We start from the raw sequence: 26,797 nt of genomic DNA on the forward strand, positions 1-26,797 counted from the left end.
AGGGATATAACCTTTTCAGGAGAGATAGGCAAGGGAGAAGAGGAGGAGGGGTGGCCCTGTATATTAGGGAGTCACTCCATGCCACTGAGCTTGAGGTGAGGGATGAAGGGGTAGAGACCTTGTGGATTAAAATCAGAGGTAGGAGTAATAAATCTGACATCCTGGTTGGAGTCTGTTACAGACCACCCAACCAGGATGAGGGAATAGATGAGATATTTTACAAACAGTTGGAGGCTGTCTCAAGATCTTCAGATCTTGTCCTTGTGGGTGACTTTAACCTGCCAGATATCTGCTGGGAACTTAATTCAGCAGAGAGGAGGCAGTCCAGGAGATTTCTGGAGTGCATGGAGGACTGCTTCATGACCCAACTGTTAAGCGAGCCTACTAGGGGTCAAGCTCATCTTGACCTGCTGCTCTCCAACAGAGAAGGGCTGGTAGGAGATGTGATAGTGGGAGGCTGCCTGGGGAGTAGTGATCATGAGTTAGTGGAGTTTTCAATATACAGGGAGGTAGGGAGGCACTTCAACAAAACCTACACCTTGGACTTTAGGAGGGCAAACTTCAATTTGCTCAAGGAACTTATTTCCAATGTCCCCTGGGCAGCAGTCCTTGAGAACAAAGGGGTCCAGGATGGTTGGACCTACTTTAAACAGGAGCTCTTGAAGGCACAAGAACTGGCAGTTCCCACGTGCCGAAAGATGAGCCGCAGGGGGAGGCGACCAGCCTGGATGAGCAAAGAGCTCCTGAAGGAAGTGGGGGAGAAAAAGAGGGTGTATCGCCTCTGGAAGGAGGGGAAGGCTTCTCCTGATGTGTTTAAAGAGGTAGCCAGACTATGTAGGAGAAAAATTAGAGAGGCTAAGGCTCAGCTAGAACTTAGGCTGGCCACTTCCGTGAAAGTTAACAAAAAACACTTTTATAAATTTATCAATGCTAAAAGGAAGAGCAAGAAGAGCCTCCACTCCTTACTGGACCAGGAGGGGAACACCATAACTGATGATGAAGCAAAGGCAGAGGTCCTGAATGCCTTCTTCGCCTCAGTTTTCAACAGTAAGGAGGGAGGAGGAGGAGGCAAGTGGCCTGTTGAACTGGGGGATGGGGTCGGGGAGCGGTGTGTTCCCCTGGAAATTCATGAAGAATTAGTTCAGGACCTGCTGAGTCATCTGGACACCCACAAGTCCATGGGACCAGATGGGATCCATCCCAGGGTGCTGAGAGAGCTGGCAGCTGAGCTGGCCAAGCCACTCTCCATCATTTTCCAGCAGTCCTGGCTCACCGGTGAGGTCCCATGAGACTGGAAAATGGCCAACGTGGTCCCCATCCACAAGAAGGGTCGGATGGAGGAACCTGGGAACTACAGACCCGTCAGCCTGACCTCAGTGCCAGGGAAACTGATGGATCAGGTTCTCTTGGGGCCAATAACTGCGCACCTGAGGGATGGCAAAGAGCTCAGGTCCAGCCAGCATGGGTTTAGGAAGGGCAGATCCTGCCTTTCTAACCTGATCTCCTTCTATGATCAGGTGACCCGCTTGGTGGATGTGGGGAGGCCTGTGGATGTGGTCTATCTGGACTTCAGCAAGGCCTTTGACACTGTCCCCCACAGCAAACTGCTGGCTAAGCTGTCAGCCCATGGCTTGGATGGCAACACTCTGTGCTGGGTTAGGAACTGGCTGGAGGGCCGGACCCAGAGAGTGGTGGTGAATGGTGCCACATCCAGCTGGCGGCCAGTCACTAGTGGTGTCCCTCAGGGATCTGTGCTGGGCCCCATCCTCTTTAACATCTTCATAGATGATCTGGATGAGGGCATCAAGTCAGTCATCAGCAAGTTTGCAGATGACACTAAGCTGGGGGCAGATGTGACTGAGTTGGAGGGCAGAAGGGCTCTGCAGCGGGACCTTGACCGCCTGGACAGATGGGCAGAGGCCAATGGGATGGCATTCAATAGCTCGAAGTGCAGGGTGCTGCACTTTGGCCACAACAACCCCATGCAGAGATACAGGCTGGGGTCGGAGTGGCTGGAGAGCAGCCAGACAGAGAGGGATCTGGGGGTGCTGATTGATACCCGCCTGAACATGAGTCAGCAGTGTGCCCAGGTGGCCAATAGAGCCAGTGGCATCCTGGCCTGCATCAGGAATGGTGTGGTCAGCAGGAGCAGGGAGGTCATTCTGCCCCTGTACTCTGCACTGGTCAGACCACACCTCGAGTACTGCATTCAGTTCTGGGCCCCCCAGTTTAGGAAGGACACTGAGATGCTCGAGCGTGTCCAGAGAAGGGCGATGAGGCTGGTGAGAGGCCTCGAGCACAAGCCCTATGAGGAGAGTCTGAGGGAGCTGGGATTGTTTAGCCTGGAGAAGAGGAGGCTCAGGGGTGACCTTATTGCTGTCTACAACTACCTGAAGGGTGGTTGTGGCCAGGGGGAGGTTGCTCTCTTCTCTCAGGTGGCCAGCACCAGAACAAGAGGACACAGCCTCAGGCTGCGCCAGGGGAAATTTTGGCTCGAGGTGAGGAGAAAGTTCTTCACTGAGAGAGTCATTGGGCACTGGAATGGGCTGCCCGGGGAGGTGGTGGAGTCGTCGTCCCTGGGGCAGTTCAAGGCAAGGTTGGATGTGGCACTTGGTGCCATGGTCTAGCCTTGGGCACTGTGGTAAAGGGTTGGACTTGATGATCTGTGAGGTCTCTTCCAACCTTGGTGATACTGTGATACTGTGATACTGTAATTCACTGACCAGCTCAGGCAGATTGAGGACAGCTTGTAACATTCTGGCCTAATCTCTGCCATAAAAACTATGATGGCAGAGATGAAAGGGATAATGGATAGTATTAGGGATGGCATCAAAGAGAGCATGAAAGAACTGAAGGAGGATCTTAAAAACATTACCAATCTGGTAAAGGATACCATTCCTGCATCATCTGAATGGGTGCATGTTTCTGCAGTCAGGAACAGACGCCCACCTCCTGCAAGGCAATTCCAGCCCAGGAGGAGACAAATTCCACCCAGACAGCAGCAATAACGTGCGTCACTGTGAATACTTCTGTGTGACACGTACGGGGAGAACATGAACAAATGGGATGGTAAACCTGCTTCAGCTCTTTAAAAGAGAGTCAGGGATCTGCAGAGTGGCAGAAACAGAGGCAACAATGCTAGAAAAGTAGCTCTCACTTCTTCAGCTCCCGAGAGCAACTGCAATTGTTCCAACAGTTGCAGTTCCTCTCATAACAACACCAATCATTGTGTACACCCTACATGCCATGTTCAGCATTAGGGGTGCCCTGCCTCCAGCCAGGAGGAGGAAAGGGATAGTGGAGAGAACCGAATCTATTGGAATGTATTCATTAGGTGGCCTGGCAGTTCAAAAGTTCAGAAATACAGGGCTTTAGTTGACACAGGTGCTCAGTGTACTTTATTGCCATCCAATTGTAAAGGGACAGAGTCCATATCTATTTTTGGAATCACTGGTGGATCTCAAGAGTTAACTAAGATACAGGCTGAGATCAGTTTGAAGACACATACTATTGTAACTGGTCCTGATGCGCCTTGCATTCTGGGAATTGACTTTTTGAGACAAGGTTGTTTCAAAGATCCTAAGGGTCACAAATGGGCTTTTGGAATAGCATCTGTAGAGATTGAGGATGGTAAATTGAAATTGTCCATTAGACCTGAACTTTCTGATGAATCTGCAGTTGTGGGACATCATGACATAGAGGATCTGGAAGTGCCAATTGCTACTCAAACTGTTCATCACAGGCAGTACAGAACTAACCGTGACTCTTTGTTGTCCATTCATCAGCTGATTCATCAACTGGAGGATCAGGCTGTCATCGAGAAAGCCCATTCACCTTTCAACAGTCCCATCTGGCCCGTGCGCAAAGCTAATGGTGACTGGAGACTCACAGTTGATTTTCGTGCCCTCAACGAGGTGATGCCACCCATGAGTGCATCTGTGCCGGACATGCTGGAGCTCCAGTACGAGCTGGAATCGAAGGAGACTGAATGGTATGCAACCATAGACATTGCTAATGCTTTCTTCTCTATTCCCATAGCAAAGGAGTGCAGGCCTCAGTTTGCATTCACCTGGAGAGGAATCCAGTACCAGTTCAACCGTTTGCCTCAGGGGTGGAAACACAGCTCAACCATCTGTCACTCAGTCATCCACAATGCACTGGAGAAAGGTAAAGCTCCAGAGCACATCCAGTACATCGATGACATCATTGTGTGGGGCCAAACTGCTGAGGAAGTCTTTGAGAAAGGTAACAAAATCATTGACATTCTGTTGCAAGCAGGTTTTGCCATTAAGAGAGACAAGGTCAAAGGACCTGCCAAAGAAATTCAGTTTCTGGGAGTGCGGTGGCAAGATGGTCGCCATTACATTCCTCAGGATGTGATTGAAAAAGTCTGTACCATGGCAGTTCCCACCAATAAGAAGTACACACTTTCTTTTCTTGGTGTGGTTGGATTTTGGAGACTACACATTCCTGGTTTCAGTCAGATTGTCAAACCTCTGCATGATGTAACTCGTAAGAGACACAATTTCGAGTGGGGACTTGAATAACAAGCAGCCTTTGTTCAGATCAAACGAGAAATAGTCCATGCAGTGGGCTTGAGACCTGTGAGATCTTGTCCCGACATTAAGAACATTCTGTACATGGCTGCCAGTGACAATGGTCCAACTTGGAGTCTTTGGCAGAGAGCTCCAAACGAGACACATGGTCGTCCACTTGGTTTCTGGGGTCGTAGCTACAGAGGTTCAGAGACAAATTACACCCCAACAGAGAAAGAAATACCATCAGCCTATGAAGGAGTGAAAGCAGCTTCTGAAGAGATTTGAACTGAGTCACAACTGCTTTTAGCTCCCTGATTGCCAGTTCTAAACTGGATGTTGAAAGGAAAAGGTTCATCACCACATCATGCCACAGATGCAGCCTGGTCTAAATGGATGGCTTTGAAAACCCAATGAGCACGATTGGGTAATCTTGATCAACCTGGTCTCACGGAGGTGAGCTCATGCTGGCCGGAAGGCACAGATTGTACTAAACCTCCAGAGGAGAACATAATCCGTGCTGAGGAAGCTCCTCCCTGTGGTGATCTCTCTGATCAGGAAAAGAACTATGCTTTGTTCACAGATGGTTCCCGTCGTCATGTTGGGAACAAGCGAATATGGAAGTCAGCAGTTTGGAGTCCAACCAGGAGAGTTACCGAAACAAGAGATGGCGAAGGAGAATCCAGTCAGTTTGCTGAGGTAAAAGCTGTCCAACTTGCTCTTGATGTGGCTGAACGTGAAAACTGGCCTATCCTTTACCTCTGCACCGACTCATGGATGGTAGCCAATGCTCTATGGGGTTGGCTGAAGGACTGGAAGAAGAATGGTTGGCAGAGGAAAGGAAAGCCTATTTGTGTGCTGATCTATGGCAGGACATTGATGCACGACTGGAGAAAACTCCAGTGAAGGTGCGGCACGTAGATGCACACATGCCTAAGAGCTGAGCTACTGAAGAACATCAACATAACCAGAAGGCAGACCAAGCTGCTAAGATTGCTCAAGTTGATACCAACTCTGACCTTGACATCGACCTTGATTGGAAGCACTGAGGTGAACTCTTCTTAGCTCGGTGGGCCCATGACTCATCTGGACATCAAGGCAGAGATGGAACATACCGATGGGCTCGTGATAAGTCAATTGACTTGTCCATGGACGTTATCACCCAAGTCATCTATGACTGTGATATTTGTGCTGCTATTAAGCAGGCTAAGCAAATCAAGCCCTTATGGTATGGTGAGAGATGGTCAAAGCGCAAATATGGTGAAGCCTGGCAGATTGACTACATTACCTCGATCTTGTTCTGGCAAGCAGTATGTGCTGACGATGGTAGAGGCCAGCACTGGATGGTTGGAAACCTATCCAGTGCCACATGCTACTGCACGCAACACCATTCTTGGCTTGGAGAGACAGATCATGTGGAGACATGGAACTCCAGAAAGAATCGAGTCAGACAATGGTACTCATTTCAAGAACAATCTTGTGAAAAACTGCGCCAAAGAGCATGGTATTGAATGGATCTATCACATACCCTACTATGCACCAGCTTCAGGGAAGATTGAGCGCTACAACGGTTTGTTGAAAACCACCCTAAAAGCCATGGGGGGTGGAACTTTCAAAAACTGGGACAAACATTTAGCACAAGCTACCTGGTTGGTAAATAGTAGAGGTTCAGTAAACAGAGCAGGACCTGCACAATCAGATTTGGTCCAAACAGTAGACGGTGATAAAGTTCCTGTTGTACGTGAAAAGAATCTGTTAGGGAAAACTGTTTGGGTATTTTCTCCTTCGGGCGAAGGGAAACCTGTCCGAGGGGTGGTTTCTGCTGAAGGTCCTGGTCATACATACTGGGTAATGCAGGAGAATGGTGAAATCCAGTGTATTCCACAGAGAAATCTAACCTTAGCTGAGAGAGTTTAAATTCAGAGTGTATAATACAAGTTGTTAAGAGTTTTCTGTTCGAGGTAACATCGGCGTCCAACACTTTGAGAAATCTACAGTATGTGAGCACGAACCCAACGTCACCTGGGAGTCCCTGTTCTGAGCTTTTGAATCACCTATATCGGATTGAAATGTGAACTGAACTTGTATATATTGTTTTATTGTAAATGTTGGTTTAGATTAGATCGGATAATTCTCAGCGATACTCTGAGCGAAGTAGACAAGGGTTGGATTGTGCTAGATTGAAGCAAGCTAGAATATTTTGGCAAAAGAACTAGATAGTGGGCAGTGAAATGAAAACAATTGATGTCTCCTTCGCTCACAGTCACGCTTAGAATTCTGGGAAGAAGAAGTAAACATTCCCCATTTTTTCTTTCGTTCTTCCTTTGCCTTCAGACCTAGTCACATCTCATTAACCTTGCTCCCACTAACCTCGCTCCCTAACCTCTTGGCTGCACCTCTCTTCTTCCTGAGAACTGGGGTAAGGTTGAGAGGGCAAGGGGAGGTGTTGGGGTGGTTTGAGAGCCCCTCCTGGGGACTCAGGTTTCTGGGAGGGGAGTTGTGCTTCTGTATTGTTTATCCTTTGTATATTTCTGTATATAACTGTATATATTATAAATAGCTGCTTGTGTATTTGCTGCTGTACAATAAATAGCTTCATTTATATTCCCAGAGGCCGTCTGAGTTAGCTTGGGCAAATACAAAGTGTGGGGGGGGCGGGTAAGAGCCCAAACCATCACACCCGGGACATTAATTTATCTGTTGTTGCCATTATGTGGCTTATCCCTGGAGTGTTCATCTTTCCCCTATGTCTGAGCTAGAGAATCAGCTCAAATGGCCACAATCCACCCCTTTAAAATAATTTACCATTGCAGCTTCAAGTCATTCCATGTAACTCGGGATAACATCAGTAATGTAGATGGTCATTTTCCAGGCTTCAAGCATCTATTACTATTTCTGGAATTACAGGAGGCTCTCAAGAATTGACAAGGTTAGAGGCATACATGAGTTTGACTGGGAGTGATTGGCGAAGGCATGCCATTGTAACGTGTCCAAATGCACCTTGTATCTTGGGAATTGACTTTCTGAGAGAAGGGCGCTTTAAGGGTCCCAAGGGTTTAAGTGGACCTTTGGAATAGTAACTGTAGAAGCTGTTGGAGATAAACTGAAGTTGTCTGCTAGGCCTGAGCTCTCAGATGAGTCTGCAGTTGTTGGGCAGCATAATGTGGAGGATGTGAAGTTGCCAGTTGCCACTCAAATTGTACACCACAGGCAATATAGAACAAACCGTGACTCTTTGGTGCCCATACATGATCTGATTCGTCGCCTGGAGCGCCAGGACGTCATTAAAAAATCCCTTTCACCTTTCAATAGTCCCATATGGCCTGTGCGAAAGGGAAATGGAGAATGGCGACTGACAGTTGATTTCCGTGGCCTAAATGAAGTGACTCCGCCCATGAGTTCTGCTGTGCCAGACATGTTAGAACTTCAGTATGAGCTGGAATCCAAGGAGGCCAAATGGTATGCAACCATAGATGTTGCTAATGGTTTCTTTTCTATTCCAATAGCAGAAGAATGCAAGCCTCAGTTTGCTTTCATTTGGAGGGGGATTCAGTATACATTTAATCATTTGCCCCAGGGGTGGAAGCACAGCTCAACGATCTGTCATGCAGTGATCCATGATGCATTGGAGAAAGGTGGAGCTCCAGAGCATCTGCAGTTCATTGATGACATCATTGTCTGGGGGAACACGGCACAAGAAGTTTTTGAGAAAGGTAACAAAATAATTGACATTCTGCTGAAGGCAGGTTTTGCCATAAAGCGAGACAAAAAAAAAAAAAAAAAAAAAAAAAAAAAAAAAAAAAAAATCGGACCTTCAGGATAGCAGACATGGTTCGAACTAGGTCCCGGCTGTATAATACTAGTAAAACTGTGGACACCCAAAAAAACTGTGGGCACCCAAACAGAGCCCACCTGTAGGAATGCAGGCGTCCAGACGTCTGGATGTGAGGAGTGCTGGAGCCTCGCACTCGAAGTCGAGGGAGACCCAGGCATTGGCTGCATTCGGTGTGAGCAGATTAATAGTCTGCTTAACCTGGTGGCTGAACTCAAGGGAGAGGTGTAACGACTGAAGGCTGAAAGGGAATGTAAAAGAGAGCAACATGCTCTGCAGTCCCCCTTGCCAGAGGGAGACGAACAGAGCAACCAAGAAGAATGGATGCAGGTGCCTGCCAGAAGGGGCAAGGGAAAACCCTTCCAGCCATCTTCACATCCCCAGCTGCCCTTACATAACAGATATAGGGCACTAGAGGTTGAGGATGAGGTGATCCTGGAGCAGGCAGAAGCATCACCGGCTGGGAGGGCAACTGAGACAAATCAGTTGCCCCCTCGCATCAGAACAAGTACCCAGAAGAAAAAGAGGAGGGTAATTGTTATTGGTGATTCCCTTCTGCAGGGAACAGAGGGCCCCATATGCCGGCCAGACCCCTTCCACAGGGAGGTCTGCTGCCTTCCTGGAGCCCGGGTCAGGGATGTTACCAGGAGGCTGCCTAGTGTAGGGCAGCCCTCTGATTACTATCCCTTATTAGCTATACAGGCAGGGAATGATGCGATTAATAACAGAGGGCTAAAAGCTATCAAAAGGGACTTTAAGACACTGGGGAAAGCAGTTGAGGGAGCAGGGGCACAGGTAATCTTTTCATCTATACCCTTAGTTACAGGCTGGAATACAGAGAAGAATAGGAAAGCGTATTTGATGAACAAGTGGCTCAGAGGTTGGTGCATCCAACATAACTTTGGATTCTTTGATCTTGGGGAACTTCATCTTGCCACAGGTCTGCAATCAGCAGATGGGATACAACTATCACAGAAGGGGAGAAGGACCCTGGCACATAAGCTGGCTGGGCTTGTTGAGAGGGCTTTAAACTAGAATGGAAGGGGGAGGGGGTTAAACATGACAGCACCAGAGATAAATCAAAGGGAATTGAGGATGGTAGGCTAGAGCTAGGAGTAAAAGCAGCAGCCCAGCTGAAGTGCATGTACACTAATGCACGCAGTATGGGTAATAAACAAGAGGAGCTGGAAGCTCTGGTGCTGGAGGAAAACTATGATATTGTCACCATCACTGAAACGAGGTGGGATGGCTCACATGATTGGTGTGCTGTAATCAATGGCTACAGACTCTTCAGGAGAGACAGGCAAGGGAGAAAGGGCGGGGGAGTGGCTCTGTATATTAGGGATGCTCTGGATGTCATGGAGGTAGAAATCAAAGATGATCAAGTTGAGTCATTATGGGTGAGACTTAAGGCGAAGGCCAACAAGGCTGATATCCTGGTTGGAGTCTGTTACAGACCACCCAACCAGGAAGAAGAGGTTGATTTATTACTCTTTAAGCAACTGGAGGCTGCCTCAAGATCACCTGCCCTTGTTCTGGTGGGCGACTTCAACCTACCAGACATCTGCTGGGACTTAAACACTGCAGAGAAGAAGCAGTCTAGAAGGTTTCTGCAATGTGTGGAAGACAACTTCTTATCCCACCTGTTACATGAGCCTACTAGGGGGGCAGCCCTGCTTGACCTGCTGCTCACAAATAGAGAGGGCCTGGTAGGGGATGTGGTGGTTGGAGGCTGCCTGGGGTCCAGTGACCATGAAATTATAGAGTTTTCAATACATGGAGAAACCAGGAGGCGCATCAACAGAACCTCCACACTGGACTTCCGAAGGGCAGACTTCAGCCTATTTAAGGAACTAATTCAGAAAGTTCCTTGGGAAATAGCCCTTAGAAACAAAGGGGTCCAGGAAGGTTGGACCTACTTCAAGAAAGAACTCCTGAAGGCACAGGAGCAGGCAGTGCCACTGAGTCGGAAGACAAGCTGACGAGGGAGGCAGCCAGGCTGGATGGGCAGGGAGCTGCTGAAGGAATTAAAGATTAAAAAGAGAGTGTATCACCTTTGGAAAAGAGGGGAGGTGCCCCAGGAGAAGTTCAAGGAAGTTGCTAGGTCTTGTAGAGGAAAAATTAGAGAGGCAAAAGCCCACTTGGAGCTCAGGCTGGCCACGGCTGCCAAGGAAAATAAAAAGTGTTTCTTTAAATATATGAATGGCAAGAGAAGGGCCAAGGACAACCTCCAGTCCTTACTAGATAGAGAGGGGAACATAGTGACAAAGGATGAGGAAAAGGCAGAGGTGCTTAACACCTTCTTTGCCTCAATCTTCACTAGTGGGACAGGTTGTCTCCAGGACAGCTGGACTCCTGAAGTGGTGGATGGAGTCAGGGACCAGTAGAGTCCCCCTCTAATCCATTAGGAAGCAGTAAGGGACCTGCTGCGTCATTTGGATCCTCACAAGTCCATGGGACCGGATGGGATCCACCCTAGGGTGCTGAGAGAGCTGGCAGCTGAGCTGGCCAAGCCACTCTCCATCATTTATCAACAGTCCTGGCTCACTGGAGAGGTCCCTGAAGACTGGAAGCTGGCCAATGTGATTCCCATACACAAGAAGGGTCGTAAGGAGGAGCCAGAAAACTACAGACCTGTCAGCCTGACCTCAGTGCCAGGCAAGGTCATGGAACAGGTCATCTTGGGTGCCATCACAAAGCACCTACAGGATAGCCAAGGGATCAGGCCCAGCCAGCATGGGTTTAGGAAGGGCAGGTCCTGCCTCACCAACCTGATCTCCTTTTATGATCAGGTTACCCGCCTGGTGAATATGGGGAAGGCTGTGGATGTAGTCTACTTGGACTTCAGCAAAGCCTTTGACACTGTCTGCCACAAGAAGCTCCTAGCCAAGCTGGCAGCTCATGGTTTGGACAGATTCACTCTGTGCTGGATCAAGAACTAGCTGGATGGCAGAGCTCAGAGAGTGGTGGTGAATGGTGCCACATCCAGTTGGCAGCCAGTCACAAGTGGTGTTCCCCAAGGATCAGTACTGGGCCCAGTCCTGTTCAATATCTTTATTGATGACCTGGACGAGGGCATTGAGTCCAGCATCAGTAAGTTTGCAGATGACACCAAGCTAGGAGCAGGTGTTGATCTGTTGGAAGGTAGGAGAGCCCTGCAGAGGGACCTGGATAGTCTGGATGGGTGGGCAGAGGCCAATGGGATGAGATTTAACAAGGCCAAGTGCAGGGTTCTGCACTTTGGCCACAACAACCCCAAGCAGCGCTATAGGCTGGGGACTGAGTGGCTGGAGAGCAGCCAGGAGGAATGGGACCTGGGGGTACTGATAGATAGTAAGCTGAAGATGAGCCAGCAGTGTGCCCAGGTGGCCAAGAGAGCCAATGGCATCCTGGCCTGCATCAGGAACAGTGTGGCCAGTAGGACAAGGGAGGTTATTCTTCCCCTGTACTCAGCACTGGTCCGGCCACACCTTGAGTACTGTGTCCAGTTCTGGGCCCCTCAATTCAAGAAAGATGTTGAGGTGCTGGAACATGTCCAGAGAAGGGCAACAAGGCTGGTGAAGGGCCTGGAACACAAATCCTGTGAGGAGAGGTTGAGGGAGCTGGGCCTGTTTAGCCTGGAGAAGAGGAGGCTCAGGGGTGATCTTATTACTGTCTACAACTACCTGAAGGGGCATTGTAGCCAGGTGGGGGGTGGCCTCTTCTCCCAGGCAACCAGCAATAGAACAAGGGGACACGGTCTCAAGTTGTGCCAGGGTAGGAATAGGCTGGATATTAGGAGGAAGTTCTTCACAGAGAGAGTGATTTCCCATTGGAATGGGCTGCCCAGGGAGGTGGTGGAGGCATCGTCCCTGGGGGTCTTCAAGAAAAGACTGGATGAGGCACTTAGTGCCATGGTCTAGTTGACTGGATAGGGCTGGGTGATAGGTTGGACTGGATGATCTTGGAGGTCTCTTCCAACCTGGTTGATTCTATGATTCTATGTTTCTAAGGTGCAGGGACCTGCTAGAGAGATTCAGTTCTTGGGAATTCGTTGGCAAGATGGTCGCCATCACATTCCAATGGATGTGATAAAGTTTCTGCCATGGCAAATCCCACAAGTAAGAAGGACACATTGTCTTTCTTGGGAACAGTTGGATTTTGGAGGCTGCACATCCCTGGATACAGCCAAATTGTAAAACCTTTGCATGATGTAACTCGAAAGAGGAACAACTTTCAGTGGGGACCTGAACAACAAGCAGCCTTTGATCAGATAAAACAGGAAGTAGTTCATGCAATGGGTTTGGGGCCTGTTTGAACTGGTCCAGACATTAAGAACATTCTGTATATGTCTGCAAGTGATAATGGTCCAACCTGGTGCCTATGGCAAAGAGCGCCAGGAAAAACATGTGGTCAACCACTTGGTTTCTGGAGTAGAGGATATAGAGGGTCAGAAGCAAACTATACACCAACAGAGAAAGAGATCCTTGCTGCTTATGAAGGTGTAAAAGCTGCTTCAGAAGTAATAGGAACAGACTCTCAGCTTCTTTTGGCTCCCAGATTGCCAGTTTTGAACTGGATGTTTAAGGGAAAGGGGTCATCGCCACATCAGGCAACCGATGTTACCTGGTCTAAGTGGATGGCTCTCATAACACAGCGAGCACGCATGGGGAGTTTTGAACAACCTGGCATAGTGGAGATGATCACCAACTGGCCAGAAGGCACAAACTGTATAAATCCTCCAGAGGAGCAAATAAATCGGGCTGAGGAAGCTCCTCCTTACAGTGATTTGTCTGAAGAAGAAAGGAACTATGCTCTTTTTACTGATGGTTCCTGTCGCCTTGTTGGAAACAAGCGAAAATGGAAAGCTGCAGTTTGGAGCCCTATACGAGCAGTGGCTGAAACAAAAGCTGGAAAAGGTGAGTTGAGCCAGTTTGCAGAGGTAAAAGCTATCCAACTTGCCCTCGATGTGGCTGAACGTGAGAACTGGCCCATGCTTTACCTCTATACTGATTTGTGGATGGTGGCTAATGCCTTATGGGGTTGGCTAAAGGACTGGAAAAGAAATAATTGGCAACGGAAAGGAAAGCCAATTTGGGCTGCAGACTTATGGCAGGACATTGCTTACCCGTCTAGAGAAAATCCCTGTAAGAGTACGACACATAGACGCTCACATGCCCAAGTATAAAGCGGCTGAGGAACATCAGCACAACCCTCAGGCAGATTTGGCTGCCAAGGTGTTTTCAAACCAATGTGAATTGCGATTTGGATTTAGATTGGGAACACAGAGGTAAACTGTTCTTAGCCCAGTAGGCCCATGATTCCTCAGGACATCAAGGCAGAGATGCTACCTACCAGTGGGCACGGGATAGAGCAATCAACATATCCATAGACGCTATAACACAAGTTATACATGACTGTCATATCTGTGCTGCTGTAAAACAAGCTGTGGCCATTCGAGCTGATCCTCTAGCTGAGACATAGGGGAAAGATGAACATTCCAGGGATAGGCTACATAATGGCAACAATAGATAAATTAATATAATTTGTGGGGAATTTTGTAGGGGCTGTTGCTTTGCAATCGATATGTAGGCGATTGGAACACAGCGGGTAAGACACCGGTCAGCCCAAGGACACTGTGTCCGCTTCGTGCTTTCTATGAAAAAAAGCAGAGTTGGCCTGAGGATGTTGCGTCCTTGTGATACAGCTGTGCAAAGTAAAACAAGTAATGAATCAGTCATGAATATACCTTAGAACAAAGGATCTGCACATCTGGAAATGTAGGGTTTGATATATGAGCACACGTACTGCTTATAAAAATACCTTTTTGTATCTACTAATGATTATGCTTTAAACCACAAAAATGTATTGCATGGACCAATTAGAAATCGACATGTAATCCTGTAATAGTATAAAAAGCCTTCTGATTTGTGTATTAAACGTCTTACATTTACAATCCATATTGGATTCTGTAAGTCCATTTCCTCAACTTTGGGAACAGTCAGCATGCTAACAGCGCCTAACAGCGACATCTGGTGACCCCCGACGTGATCAGCAAGAGACCTGATACCCGGGAAGAGAGCTGAGCTGACTGCAAAGCGGGGAAAAAGAAAAGAAATTCCGCGGCGGCTGCGGCCGGACGTCCGAGAGAGGCGTGAGTGGTACCACGGATTTTCGACTCAGCGGGTGAGTCGGCTGCCTTGAGCAAGGAAAAGGCGCGGAATGGGGAATACGGCCCCGGGAATAGAAAAAGCTTCTGTTGAAGCCTTGTTGAAATTTGGACAGAAAGCTGGAGACCCGCTGGATCGGGCTCTAGTGACAGATTTGTTGTCTTGGGCACGCCGTAGAGGCTTACTCAAGGAAACTGCACAAGTTTTTAAAGACGAGACGTGGAAGCATATAGGGGAGGAAATATGGGAATCTGTCCAGACTGATAATAAAGAAGCAAAAAGACTTGCTTCAACCTATCGACAGATCAGTCTCTTAGTACAAAAAATAGGAGCGGAGGCAGAAGTTGAAGCAATAATTCAGACCATCTTGAAAGACGCTAAAAATAAAGTAACATCGGGATCGGGGGCGGAGACAAAAACTGCCGCGGAGACAAAAACTGAGATAAAAACTGAGACGAAAACTGTTTGCCCTGCTACCCAAGGTCCTTACGATTATCTTATTCCTGATTGGGACCCCGATAAGGGAGCGGGAGGTTCACAAGTCCCCGAGCCTATGGAAGTGGGACAAGCGGTACCATCAGCTCCGCAAATAGATCCTGCAACTGTCCCTCTGCCTCCTGAGGAAGAGGAGTTAAAGACTCTTTTACATGAGCAGGCAGATGCAATGACTAAACTATTGAATGAGATGCAACGGTTGGATAAAGGTTCCAAATCAAGGGTGGTTAAAGAGAGTTATCGCAAGGCACATAAGTCTATTGTTGAAGGTCTGAAAAATATTGAGAAACAATTAACAAAGATTGAGTCTGGTAATTGTGTTCACCCTGCTGCTGTTACTGAAGAGAAAAATACAGATGGTAAAATGTCAGTGGAAAGGGCTCGTCAACGGGTGTTACAAAGTATCAGAGATGGTGAAATGGACATAGAGGAGGGCGATTGGTATTTGCGGTCTAAGTATGGTTCAGAAGCGAGACTGTCTGCGGAGGATAAGAGAAAGCTTGCAGATTGGTTTGCATTGTATCCTCAGTATAAAAGGAAAGAGGATTCAGCAAGTGGAATGGTGGATGATGTCTGGAAGTGGTGGAGAGGGAAAGCGAATGAGGAAAAGTCAAAGGAGACTCCTAAACAGAGAAATTCTGATTACATTCCAAAAGATCCCAACTTTGACATGTCAAACCGGTGGAAGGGAGTTGTAACCAATGCTGAAATTACTGGGGATTTTCAGTTTACAGCTGCACCAGTAACTATTGATAATAATGGACAGAGAAACTGGCAGCCTATAGATTGGACCACAGTTGCCAAAATACAGAAAGCAATTTTAGATTATGGAATAGACAATCGACTGGTCAGAAGACAGATGGAAACATTTATAAAACATCAGACACTAATACCCACAGACATTAAACATCTGTTTGAACTGATGCTGGGACCTACGAGTTATATGATGTTTGTTAACAAGTGGCAGGAAAGATTAGAGCAGAAACAGCTTGATAACTTGACACTGCCGCACGGAGATCCCTTACGGGTGGCCTCCCTAGAGCAATTAATGGGGAACGGTCAGTACGTTGACCCACAGCGGCAAGCTGCGCTAGACTTGCGGATTCTGGCTCAAAGCAAAGTGGCTGCCCTTGAAGCTTTTGCCAGTTTGCCACAGGTCGGCACTCCAAAACAACCATACTTGCAAATTAAACAGAGAGACTCTGAGTCATTTATGGCATTTGTTGACAGAATTACAGAAGGTGTTGAAATGGCACCTGACATTCCAGCCAACATGAAAGAGACATTGGTAAAAGAGATTGCTATGCAAAATGCCAATGCTGCATGTCGGAGGTTAATTGCCACTTTACCCCCTGCTGCTTCTTTACTGCAAATGGTAGAACAATGTTCTCGAGCCCCGATGGAAGAAGAGAAGGAAAAGGCTCGAATTCATGCCTCTGCATTAGCAGCTGCATTGTCCAAATGCTCGCCACAAGGAAAGGGGGACAAGGGCTCAAATCCTGTATGTTTTAAATGTGGACAGACGGGACATTTTAAAAAGCATTGTCCTACAATTAAGGCTGTTACTAACCAAGTATCGCCGATGAGTTCTCCATTCGCAGGAACCTGCAACAAGTGTGACAAGTTCGGACACAGAGCGTCAGACTGCAAATCCCGATTTAAGAAGGATGGAACACCTCTTGTGCCCCAGCAGGGAAACGGGGGAGGCCGCGTGGGGGGCGCGGCTCAGACCTCATCTTAAGCGACCGGACCCCCCACAACGGAGGCTGCCTCGACGATCTACTCGCCGCCACCAGAGGAAGCGCTGGCCTCGATTTGGTCAAGGAAACGCGAAAGCCGATGAGGTGAGGACGGAGAGCGGTGGTTGCCAGCCAAGTGGGTGCGACCCTGGCTACATGCTGAAACCAAGGAAAACAAGGAGGATGATCAAACGGCAATAGAAGAAATTGCTGACTTAGAAGCTGCACACAACGTCACCAGAGACAACTGATCTGAGCTAAATGTTGAACAATATGTATTGGTTATCTGCTATTGTAATTATTTTTGTGGTGCAGGAGAATTTTGGGTGGGGTAGTGAAGACAACTTTTGGGTGAATTGGGCAAAGGAGACAAATAACCCATCCTTTTGCTTACACTTATCAGCAGCCACAGACCCATTTAAAACATGCCTGATAGGGTTGCCATTTGATGATCAACGCACTTTGGTAGCCTCCTTTTCATCTCTCACACATCAAGATTGTTCTACAGCAAAAAGTATAAGTCATTGTATGGCATTAATAGTTGCAAGCCTCAATGACCCTTTACCATGGGATCCTCAAGAGTTCAACCTGTTAGGAAGTAGAATGCCAAATCAGTCAGGATGTCTGATATTTGGCTCGTACAATCTGACGAATCGTCAAATAACAGATCTAACATCCTATCATTTTCCTTATTGGAGTACCTCTGATTTTTGTGTTAAAGACACGGTTTATGGTTGGAACACAAATGGTATGTGCCTTAACATTACCAAAGCCTTAAGATTGCCTAGAAATGTGTTCCTGATTTGTGGTAGAAGAGCGTGGCCCGGAATCCCAAAAGAAAGTAACGGAGGGCCATGTTACATTGGTCACCTTTCTTTGCTAACTCCTACTTCAGAATTTATCCGAAATCATATTGCAAGTAGTGCAACTCTATTAAGAAATCGTAGAAATGTAGAAATGTTAACCTCTGATTGTAGTGATGAAGTGGAACTTTGGTCTCATACAGCAAGAGTTTTTGGAGCATTGTTTCCTCCTATAGGAACAGCACATGCCTTGTCAGCCATTCAGAGATTAGCATGTTGGACAGCAAAACAAGCTAATGTTACTACTAGTGTTATTTCTCAGCTTGCAGTAGATCAAAATAGTTTGCGAAAGGCTACCCTGCAAAATAGAGCAGCTATAGATTACTTGCTTTTAGTACAAGGAAAAGGCTGTGAAGATGTAGAAGGAATGTGTTGTTTTAACTTGTCTGATCATAGTGATTCAATCCATAAAAAGGTAGACTGGCTTCAGCATCATACAGAGAAAATTACAACGAATCATAACCCCTTTGATGATTGGCTAATGTCATGGGGAATTTCAGCTTGGGCAAAAGAGTTAATCAAAACTGTAGGAATAGTATTACTTATTGTTATTGTTGTGTTATTTTTAGGACCCTGCATCTTCCGATGTCTATCCTGGCAGATGCATCGGATTGCTGCTACAGTGTTTGAAAAGAAAGGGGGAGATGTGGGGAATTTTGTAGGGGCTGTTGCTTTGCAATCGATATGTAGGCGATTGGAACACAGCGGGTAAGACACCGGTCAGCCCAAGGACACTGTGTCCGCTTCGTGCTTTCTATGAAAAAAAGCAGAGTTGGCCTGAGGATGTTGCGTCCTTGTGATACAGCTGTGCAAAGTAAAACAAGTAATGAATCAGTCATGAATATACCTTAGAACAAAGGATCTGCACATCTGGAAATGTAGGGTTTGATATATGAGCACACGTACTGCTTATAAAAATACCTTTTTGTATCTACTAATGATTATGCTTTAAACCACAAAAATGTATTGCATGGACCAATTAGAAATCGACATGTAATCCTGTAATAGTATAAAAAGCCTTCTGATTTGTGTATTAAACGTCTTACATTTACAATCCATATTGGATTCTGTAAGTCCATTTCCTCAACTTTGGGAACAGTCAGCATGCTAACAGCGCCTAACAGCGACAATAATTTCTTTGGAGCATCAAGAGCTTAATGTCTATAAGCACAGTTTGTTCTTCCCCTTTTCTCTCGCTGGCTTCTGCTGCTTCAAGCATCGCCTATCATCCCCGGCTGCTGTTTTGGCTACTGCTGCTTCTGCTGCTTCGCTGCTGCTTGACCCCTCCCCCATCTCCCTTAAGGTTATTTTATTGTTTTTTTTTCCCTTCCTTCTCTAGTTATTAGCTCTCTTTACGTTGCTATACTTATACTATAAGAAATACAATTTCATCTTTCCCTGACTTTTCAAAAAAGGGGTCTGTGTTGTGGTGAGTTTATTTCTCCCCAGGGGAGGGATCTGCCCTAACCCGGGACACTGAGTTAGGGTAATTCTTTTTCGCGGTGTGTTCCACCAACATTGTGTTGGATTACTATTTGAAGAATAGCCAAAAGAGGTGTTGAGGGCAACACCCTCATAAAAAGGAGGATTCACATCATAGCATAACCAACAAGTTTTGGTGAGATTTGGGCTTGACTGATTCAGGGACGTAAAGGATGCATTTAGCACATCAAGGAACAATTGCTCCGATGGGTGGTCAAGTTTCACATCTAGTTTATTTGTGGGGCTCGTGTTTTATTGTTTGAGACTCGTTGCGAGTTTTGTGCTAGTTTGAAGCAGGGTAGAATGTTTTGGTGAGAAAAACTAGACCATAGGCTGTGAAAAAGGAAAACAATGGTGATGTCTACTTCCCTCAGAGTCTCGCTGAAGAAGAATGTAAACATTAGATAACTCTCTCGCCATTTTTGCCTACACTTTTGGGCTGGGCTTTGACTGAGCTGCATATCTTTAACCTCACCTGCCACTCACCTTTGCTTCTTAACCTCTTGGCTGAACCTCTATTCTTTTTTGGGACTGGGGTAAGGTTGAGAGGGGCAGGGGGAAGGTGCAGGGGTGGTTGAGAGCCCCTCCTGGGGACTCAGGCTTCTGGGAGGCGAGTTGTGTTTCTGTATTACCTTTTCATTTGTATATTTCTGTATATAACTGTATATACTGTAAATATCTGCTTGTATATTGTGCTAGCTGTAAATAAATAGCTTCATTTACATTCCCAGAGCCCGACTTAGTCTAGCTAGGTGCTCCTAAAGTGTGGGGGGGCAGATAACACCCAGACCACCACAGAGGTACACTTTCCTTTTTCTGCTGATTGTCACTCTTAATTACAGCATTAGGGCCAATCGGTATACTGCTCTTTACTTCCTGTTTTTTGATAAAGAATAGTCCTCCTCTATCTTGGCCTGGCTCCCAGAATCTTAGACCCCAAATTTTGTCAATGGTCCATCTCAGGTCATCCTCTCTGGTCACATTTAATGTGTGGTACCCACACCAGCTTTTGGGTCCGCCATAGGCTGACGCAACTCTCCACCTTCTATAGAAACGTTTAGGAGGAGGGGTGCATCCATGAGGTCCTCGGCCTATTATCAAGAATCTATCCGGTCCCGATCCCGGTGCCCAATCTGTAGCTATAGTCTCACACCCCCAGAGAGCACAAAAGTGATGCTCAGGAAGATTACAATAGGGTTTTCCTGGATTAGAGCTGGGACAAACAGAAGCTCGTCTCTTGGTGACATGGTATAACTGGAATTGGGGGAAAAAATAAGGGTGTATCACCTCTGGAAGGAGGGGAAGGCTTCTCCTGACATGTTTAAGGAGATAGCCAGATTATGCAGGAGAAAAATGAGAGAGGCTAAGGACCAGCTAGAACTTAGGCTGGCCACTTCCGTGGAAGATAATAAAAAGCACTTTTATAAATTTATCAATGCTAAAAGGAAGGGCAAGAAGAGCCTCCACTCCTTACTGGACCAGGAGGGGAATACTATAACTGATGATGTAGAAAAGGCTGAGGTCCTGAATGCCTTCTTCGCCTCAGTTTTCAACAGTAAGGAGGGAGGAGTTCAGGGCAAGTGGCCTCTTGAACTGGGGGATGGGGTCGGGGAGCGGTGTGTTCCCCTGGAAATTCATGAAGAATTAGTTCAGGACCTGCTGAGTCATCTGGACACCCACAAGTCCATGGGACCAGATGGGATCCATCCCAGGGTGCTGAGAGAGCTGGCAGCTGAGCTGGCCAAGCCTCTCTCCATCATTTTCCAGCAGTCCTGGCTCACCGGAGAGGTCCCAGGAGACTGGAAAATGGCCAACGTGGTCCCCATCCACAAGAAGGGTCGGATGGAGGAACCTGGGAACTACAGACCCGTCAGCCTGACCTCAGTGCCAGGGAAACTGATGGAACAGGTTATCTTGGGGGTGAGAAGAGCGCACCTGAGGGATGGCAAAGGGCTCAGGTCCAGCCAGCATGGGTTTAGGAAGGGCAGATCCTGCCTTTCTAACCTGATCTCCTTCTATGATCAGGTGACCCGCTTGGTGGATGTGGGGAGGCCTGTGGATGTGGTCTATCTGGACTTCAGCAAGGCCTTTGACACTGTCCCCCACAGCAAACTGCTGGCTAAGCTGTCAGCCCATGGCTTGGATGGTAACACTCTGTGCTGGCTTAGGAACTGGCTGGAGGGCCGGACCCAGAGAGTGGTGGTGAATGGTGCCACATCCAGCTGGCGGCCAGTCACTAGTGGTGTCCCTCAGGGATCAGTGCTGGGCCCCATCCTCTTTAACATCTTCATAGATGATCTGGATGAGGGCATCGAGTCAGTCATCAGCAAGTTTGCAGATGACACCAAGCTGGGGGCAGATGTGACTGAGTTGGAAGGCAGAAGGGCTCTGCAGCGGGACCTTGACCACCTGGACAGATGGGCAGAGTCCAATGGGATGGGGTTCAACAACTCCAAGTGCAGGGTGCTGCACTTTGGCCGCAACAACCCCATGCAGAGATACAGGCTGGGGTCGGAGTGGCAGGAGAGCAGCCAGACAGAGAGGGATCTGGGGGTGCTGATTGATACCCGCCTGAACATGAGCCAGCAGTGTGCCCAGGTGTCGTGGAACGCAGTTTCGCGGCAGAATTTATGGGGGAAATACGCGAGGCGTTGACTATTTTATCAAGTGATTTATTGCAAAGAATGCGAATTCCCTCTTCCCGAAACTACACCACCACTGTGAATTCTTTTGATTGAGGTCGAAATAACATTTCAGAGAATGGCAAATTAAAGAGTCTATGATGTTTAAAGAGAGTTCTTTTGTGTCTCTGAGGTTTGAGTTAACAGTTCGTCAGCTACTCACAGTCTGTAGCTTGGTAGGGAGTCCCTTTCTCCCGGTGAGGGTCCAGGTATATGCAGGCTTCCAGCCTCTGCGGCTCAGCGTGTCTGCCCGAGGCAAGGCTAAATCGGCAAGCAGTTTGTTGTCGTTAGAAGTCCGAGGAAGGACAAGACGAGGGTGAGGTCCAGAAGGGAAAAAAAAACCAGAAAGGCTGGAAAAACCCAGAAGGGCAAGGGCAAGGGCGCAAGGGCGCAAGGGCCTCGATCCTGGCCTGTCCACCATTTTTATAATGTTCCAAAATAGGACTAGCCCACAATTCGGACCACTTTTACGTTGTTCACATACATTGGTAAAAAACAGTAAGCAACTTATACAATTGGATAACATTACCTAAACAATATAAAGACCACTCCTCAGGCCAGCCCACCTGCAGGTGCTGGGCAGGCCTAAGATAGTCGTTTCTACTAACCAAAACAATACCCTGTTGTCTGGAAAGCAAGGCCAAGTGAAAGGGAAACATGGCCAGTGTTTACCTTTCACTTACCCTAGGGAGAAATCTTCCCATGGGACTGAAAGATTGTTTTGGTTTTTCGATGCTCCTGGCTTTTAATGTGAGGCATTAGAAACTACACAATATAGCAAAAGCTTAGAGAGCTTTTGCTACTCTTCATGACACCAGGTGGCCAAGAGAGGCATTGGCATCCTGGCCTGCATCAGGAATGGTGTGGTCAGCAGGAGCAGGGAGGTCATTCTGCCCCTGTACTCTGCACTGGTTAGACCACACCTTGAGTACTGTGTTCAGTTCTGGGCCCCCCAGTTTAGAAGGGACGTTGAGATGCTTGAGCGTGTCCAGATAAGGGCGACGAGGCTGGTGAGAGGTCTCGAGCACAAGCCCTATGAGGAGAGGCTGAGGGAGCTGGGATTGTTTAGCCTGGAGAAGAGGAGGCTCAGGGGTGACCTTATTGCTGTCTACAACTACCTGAGGGGTGGTTGTGGCCAGGAGGAGGACACAGCCTCCGGCTGCGCCAGGGGAGATTTAGGCTCGAGGTGAGGAGAAAGGTTTTCCCTGAGAGAGTCATTGGACACTGGAATGGGCTGCCCGGGGAGGTGGTGGAGTCGCCGTCCCTGGGGCAGTTCAAGGCAAGGTTGGATGTGGCACTTGGTGCCATGGTCTAGCCTTGAGCTCTGTGGTAAAGGGTTGGACTTGATGATCTGTGAGGTCTCTTCCAACCATGGTGATACTGTGATACTGTGAATTAACTCACACAAATTAACATGAAAGCTAGGGGATCCTGAGGTAATCCTCTTCTGTATTACCTTTTGATCCTCCCACCTCATCCGCACCCATTCCCATGGTTGGTGTTCGTACAAGGCATTGGACGGTCTTACCATACCCAGAATCAGAATCACACAGAGACATCGCAACCCTCCCTTTCAAGGGCCTTCTTGCCATTGCTTGGATCTTGTTGGCGTGACGCTTTCCGCCATGTGTGGTGGTGAAGTGCTTTTCGGGTTGTCATCATCCTCTGCCACTGGGAAGTATGCATTACGAGGGCATCCAATCAAGAGGTCCTGTGGACAAAAACTCACAGTTTTCATCAGTTTTTATTCTGGAGGTCTGGTTTAATAAACTTAAGTGGACACCAGTTGACCTTGCCATCTTTTCTGACTGCGGCATATCCACGCCCTGTTAAAGCTAGTTTCCATCCTGATTCCCATTCTCCTAACTCATTTCTAACTATGAATGACGGGCCCTCTTCTAATGCCTGAGTGGCCCAATGTTTTTGGGAAGGGCTGTTCATCTCCTCCTCTCTCGGGAACTGATTTAATGCTAATATTGAGAAAAAACAGTCTTTGATGTCGAGGATGGCACAGGGTTGTTCTTTTGGAATCATTGAATTCATAGGCAGCATCGTTTGGACAGGTCCCATAGGCTGTATTCTTTTATTTACCTCGCACAAGTCATGCAGAAGGTGAAATCCTTTGCCACTCCTTTTTGATATTACAAAAACTGGGGTGTTCCATGGGCTGGTAGAGGGCTCTCTATGGCCTCGTTGCAGTTCACAATCGACTAATTCAAAAAGAGCATCCATTCAAGGCTTTGATAGGGGCCACTGCTCAATCCACACTGGATCTGATGATTTCCATGTTAGCCTGATTGGTGGGAGTGGTAATGCGGCAGTGGCCCTCACAGTAAATTTGTCACCCTGGCTTTTAGCAAAACTAGGGCATCTCTTCCCAGCAAAGGTGGGGTTCCAGATATGACATATGGAAAGAGGGTGATAGTTTTCTCTGGCCCTGTCTCAGTGTAAAGCGTTATTGCTATCAGTCCCACGCTCTTTCTAGCTTTTGATACATCCCCCACTCCTCCTAACATGGGGGCCTCTACTAATTTCCAATCTGGTGGCCAATTTGCTTCTGGGATGACCATAACATCTGCTCCTGTATGGATTAGGAAAGGGACATTGGTGGTAACACTGTTCGGAGTGTTGTGAAGAGAACACATTCCCCAGACCACTGGTCGATTATTACATTTTATTACCAATGCCACCCGAGGATCCCTCCCCCAGTTTGTGGTTCTGGCTGCCTCTGGTGTGAGGGCAGATCTGGCTGGGTTGTTGGCTGAGCTGTGAAACTGGTTGCTTCTTGGGGGGCGGGTATGTGATAGGTGAGCTGGGATATGTCTCATCCCATGCTGGGTAGGTGTAGTTGGGCCGCCTCATACTCCAACTGGGAGAAGGCTGGATGCAGCCTGGGTGCCCCCTCCCTCCCCCATTTCCTGAGTTCCTTGATCTACAGTCTTTAGCAAAATGTCCCTTCTTTCCACAGACCCAGAATATCCCCCTAAAGTAGCTAGTGCATGGGGGAGGTGCTGCTGGTGTTTCCCTTTTTTGGGTGCAGTTTGCTTTTAGATGACCCATCAGGCCACATCTGTATTGGCTACTGTGGTATGCATAGCATTCACTGTTTCTTGTGTCTTAGCCATTGCAGAGCAGACAACCTCTTGGATTGGAAGGTCTTCTTCTTTCACAACGTGCCTGATCATGTCTGCAATGCCTGCTCCTCTTTGCAGTGTCCGCAGTATCTCTCTGGTTGCTGGATTGCACTGTTGGCACATGCATTCTGTCATTGTTTGACTTCTTGCTTCTGTGGGTAGGGCTGAGGAATCGATTGCAGTTTGCAGGCGATCCACAAATTTTTTGAAACTTTCATTTTCACTTTGCTTTATTGTGGTCCATGGTGGTGGTTCTGTGACAGCTGCAAAAGTTGTGCGGAGAGCAGCTCTGGCTGAATGGGTAGTTGTCAGGATTTCATGAGGCCACATGCCTGCAGCTTGCAGCAGAGGGGACAGCATTGCTGGATCCTTGCCCATCAGCCTTAGTACACTGGAGCCATGTAGTGGGTGGTCTGCCCCTGTTATTTCAGCTATTTTATTTGTACAGTTTTCCTCCCAATCTTGTCTAAAAACAATCATCTCTGATCCATCAAGCATCATTTTACAAATTTGCCTGATGTCAAATGGAATCAAATTATCATTCCCAAAGAGACTGTCTAAGAGGGTGGACACCAAGGGCGAGTTAAGCCCTTTTCCCGCGATCGCTTTAACAATCGCTTGCACCTCTTTGGGATTCACCGGAGAGTATGTCGCTTCCCCCTCCCCTGTCGCTTGGACCGGGTAAGCTAGCTTGGACGGTGGGACCCACTCGGCACATGCCGCGTTCACTTCTCTCCAGTTTGTGAGAGAGAGTTGTTTCCCTAACAACCCTTTTTTATTTTTATTAAAAGTCTCTTGCTGTTTATTTTTATTTGCTTCCATCTCCTCCTCCTCTGAGCTCGAATCGCCATTCCACTCTCCCTTGGTGCTGTCTGATGCCAAGCTGGAAGCCGAGTGACTGCTCGCTTCCTGGTCTCGGTTGCTTTTCGCTGAGCTCCGAGCCCGCCCTCTTTCTTTGTTTGCCAGCTCCCTCCTTCTCTGCCCACCCCGCCCCTTGCTCAGGCTCTGTTTCCACCCCTTCTTCTTACAGGTGGATGCCTTCTCTTTGTCCGACTCGCTCCACCTGATGCGGGATGGGGTGTCCCACTTGTGTGTATTCTGATTGGCTTTTTGCCTCCTGCCCGTGTGTGCTCCCCCCATGTCTTCACTCTCATTGTCCGACTCCAACTCATCTGCCTCCCCTTTCTCCCCGCCGCGCGCACCTTCACCCCGCCCTTCAACTTGCCACTCCGCGCCATCTTTAGGTGCATAGGGTGGCAGCAGCTTTGTCCAGGTTTCTTCCAACCCCCCCCCGCCGCCGCCACTTTTCTTGCCTCCCAGATCAGCTCGCCCCAGAGGGACTTTGCTGGCACCTGTTCCTCCTTTGGTGGGTCTGGAGGTTGAGGGGGGGGATGCGGAGGGACATTTCCCTCTCGATCTTTTGTCTCAGCAAGACTGCTCTCTCCCAGGGGGTCTGAGGTCTGCGTGATCGCCCCGACTCCAACTTTCAGAGTGACTAACAGATATTCCTTAGCCACCTTCCAAGTTTCCTTCAGCTGTATGGCTTTTTTCAGAACCTGCTCGACTCTGCCCCAAGCCTTTAGATGTTTTGCACACCTGGCGGATTTTGTTTCTTCCGCCAATGCCACGGTGCATTTAGCCCACACCTCTGGGTGGAGAATCTCCACCAGCTGGTCAATGACCCCAATTTGTAAAAGTCTTGCAATGGCGAGAGTAAAATCCTTAACCTTACAATCTATATGCCACTGTTTATGTAATTGAGATATGACCTTCACAAGAGCTTCCATCCTTCTTGCGGGTCCCAGGGGAGTCCCCCCTTCTCCTCCACCTGCCAAGCTTGTCCAGCAGCTCCAACAGCCGTTCCTGGAACACAGGTGTTTTCCCGGG

This window comes from Pogoniulus pusillus (genome assembly GCF_015220805.1).
Source record: "Pogoniulus pusillus isolate bPogPus1 chromosome W unlocalized genomic scaffold, bPogPus1.pri SUPER_W_unloc_1, whole genome shotgun sequence".
Lineage (NCBI taxonomy): Eukaryota > Metazoa > Chordata > Aves > Piciformes > Lybiidae > Pogoniulus > Pogoniulus pusillus.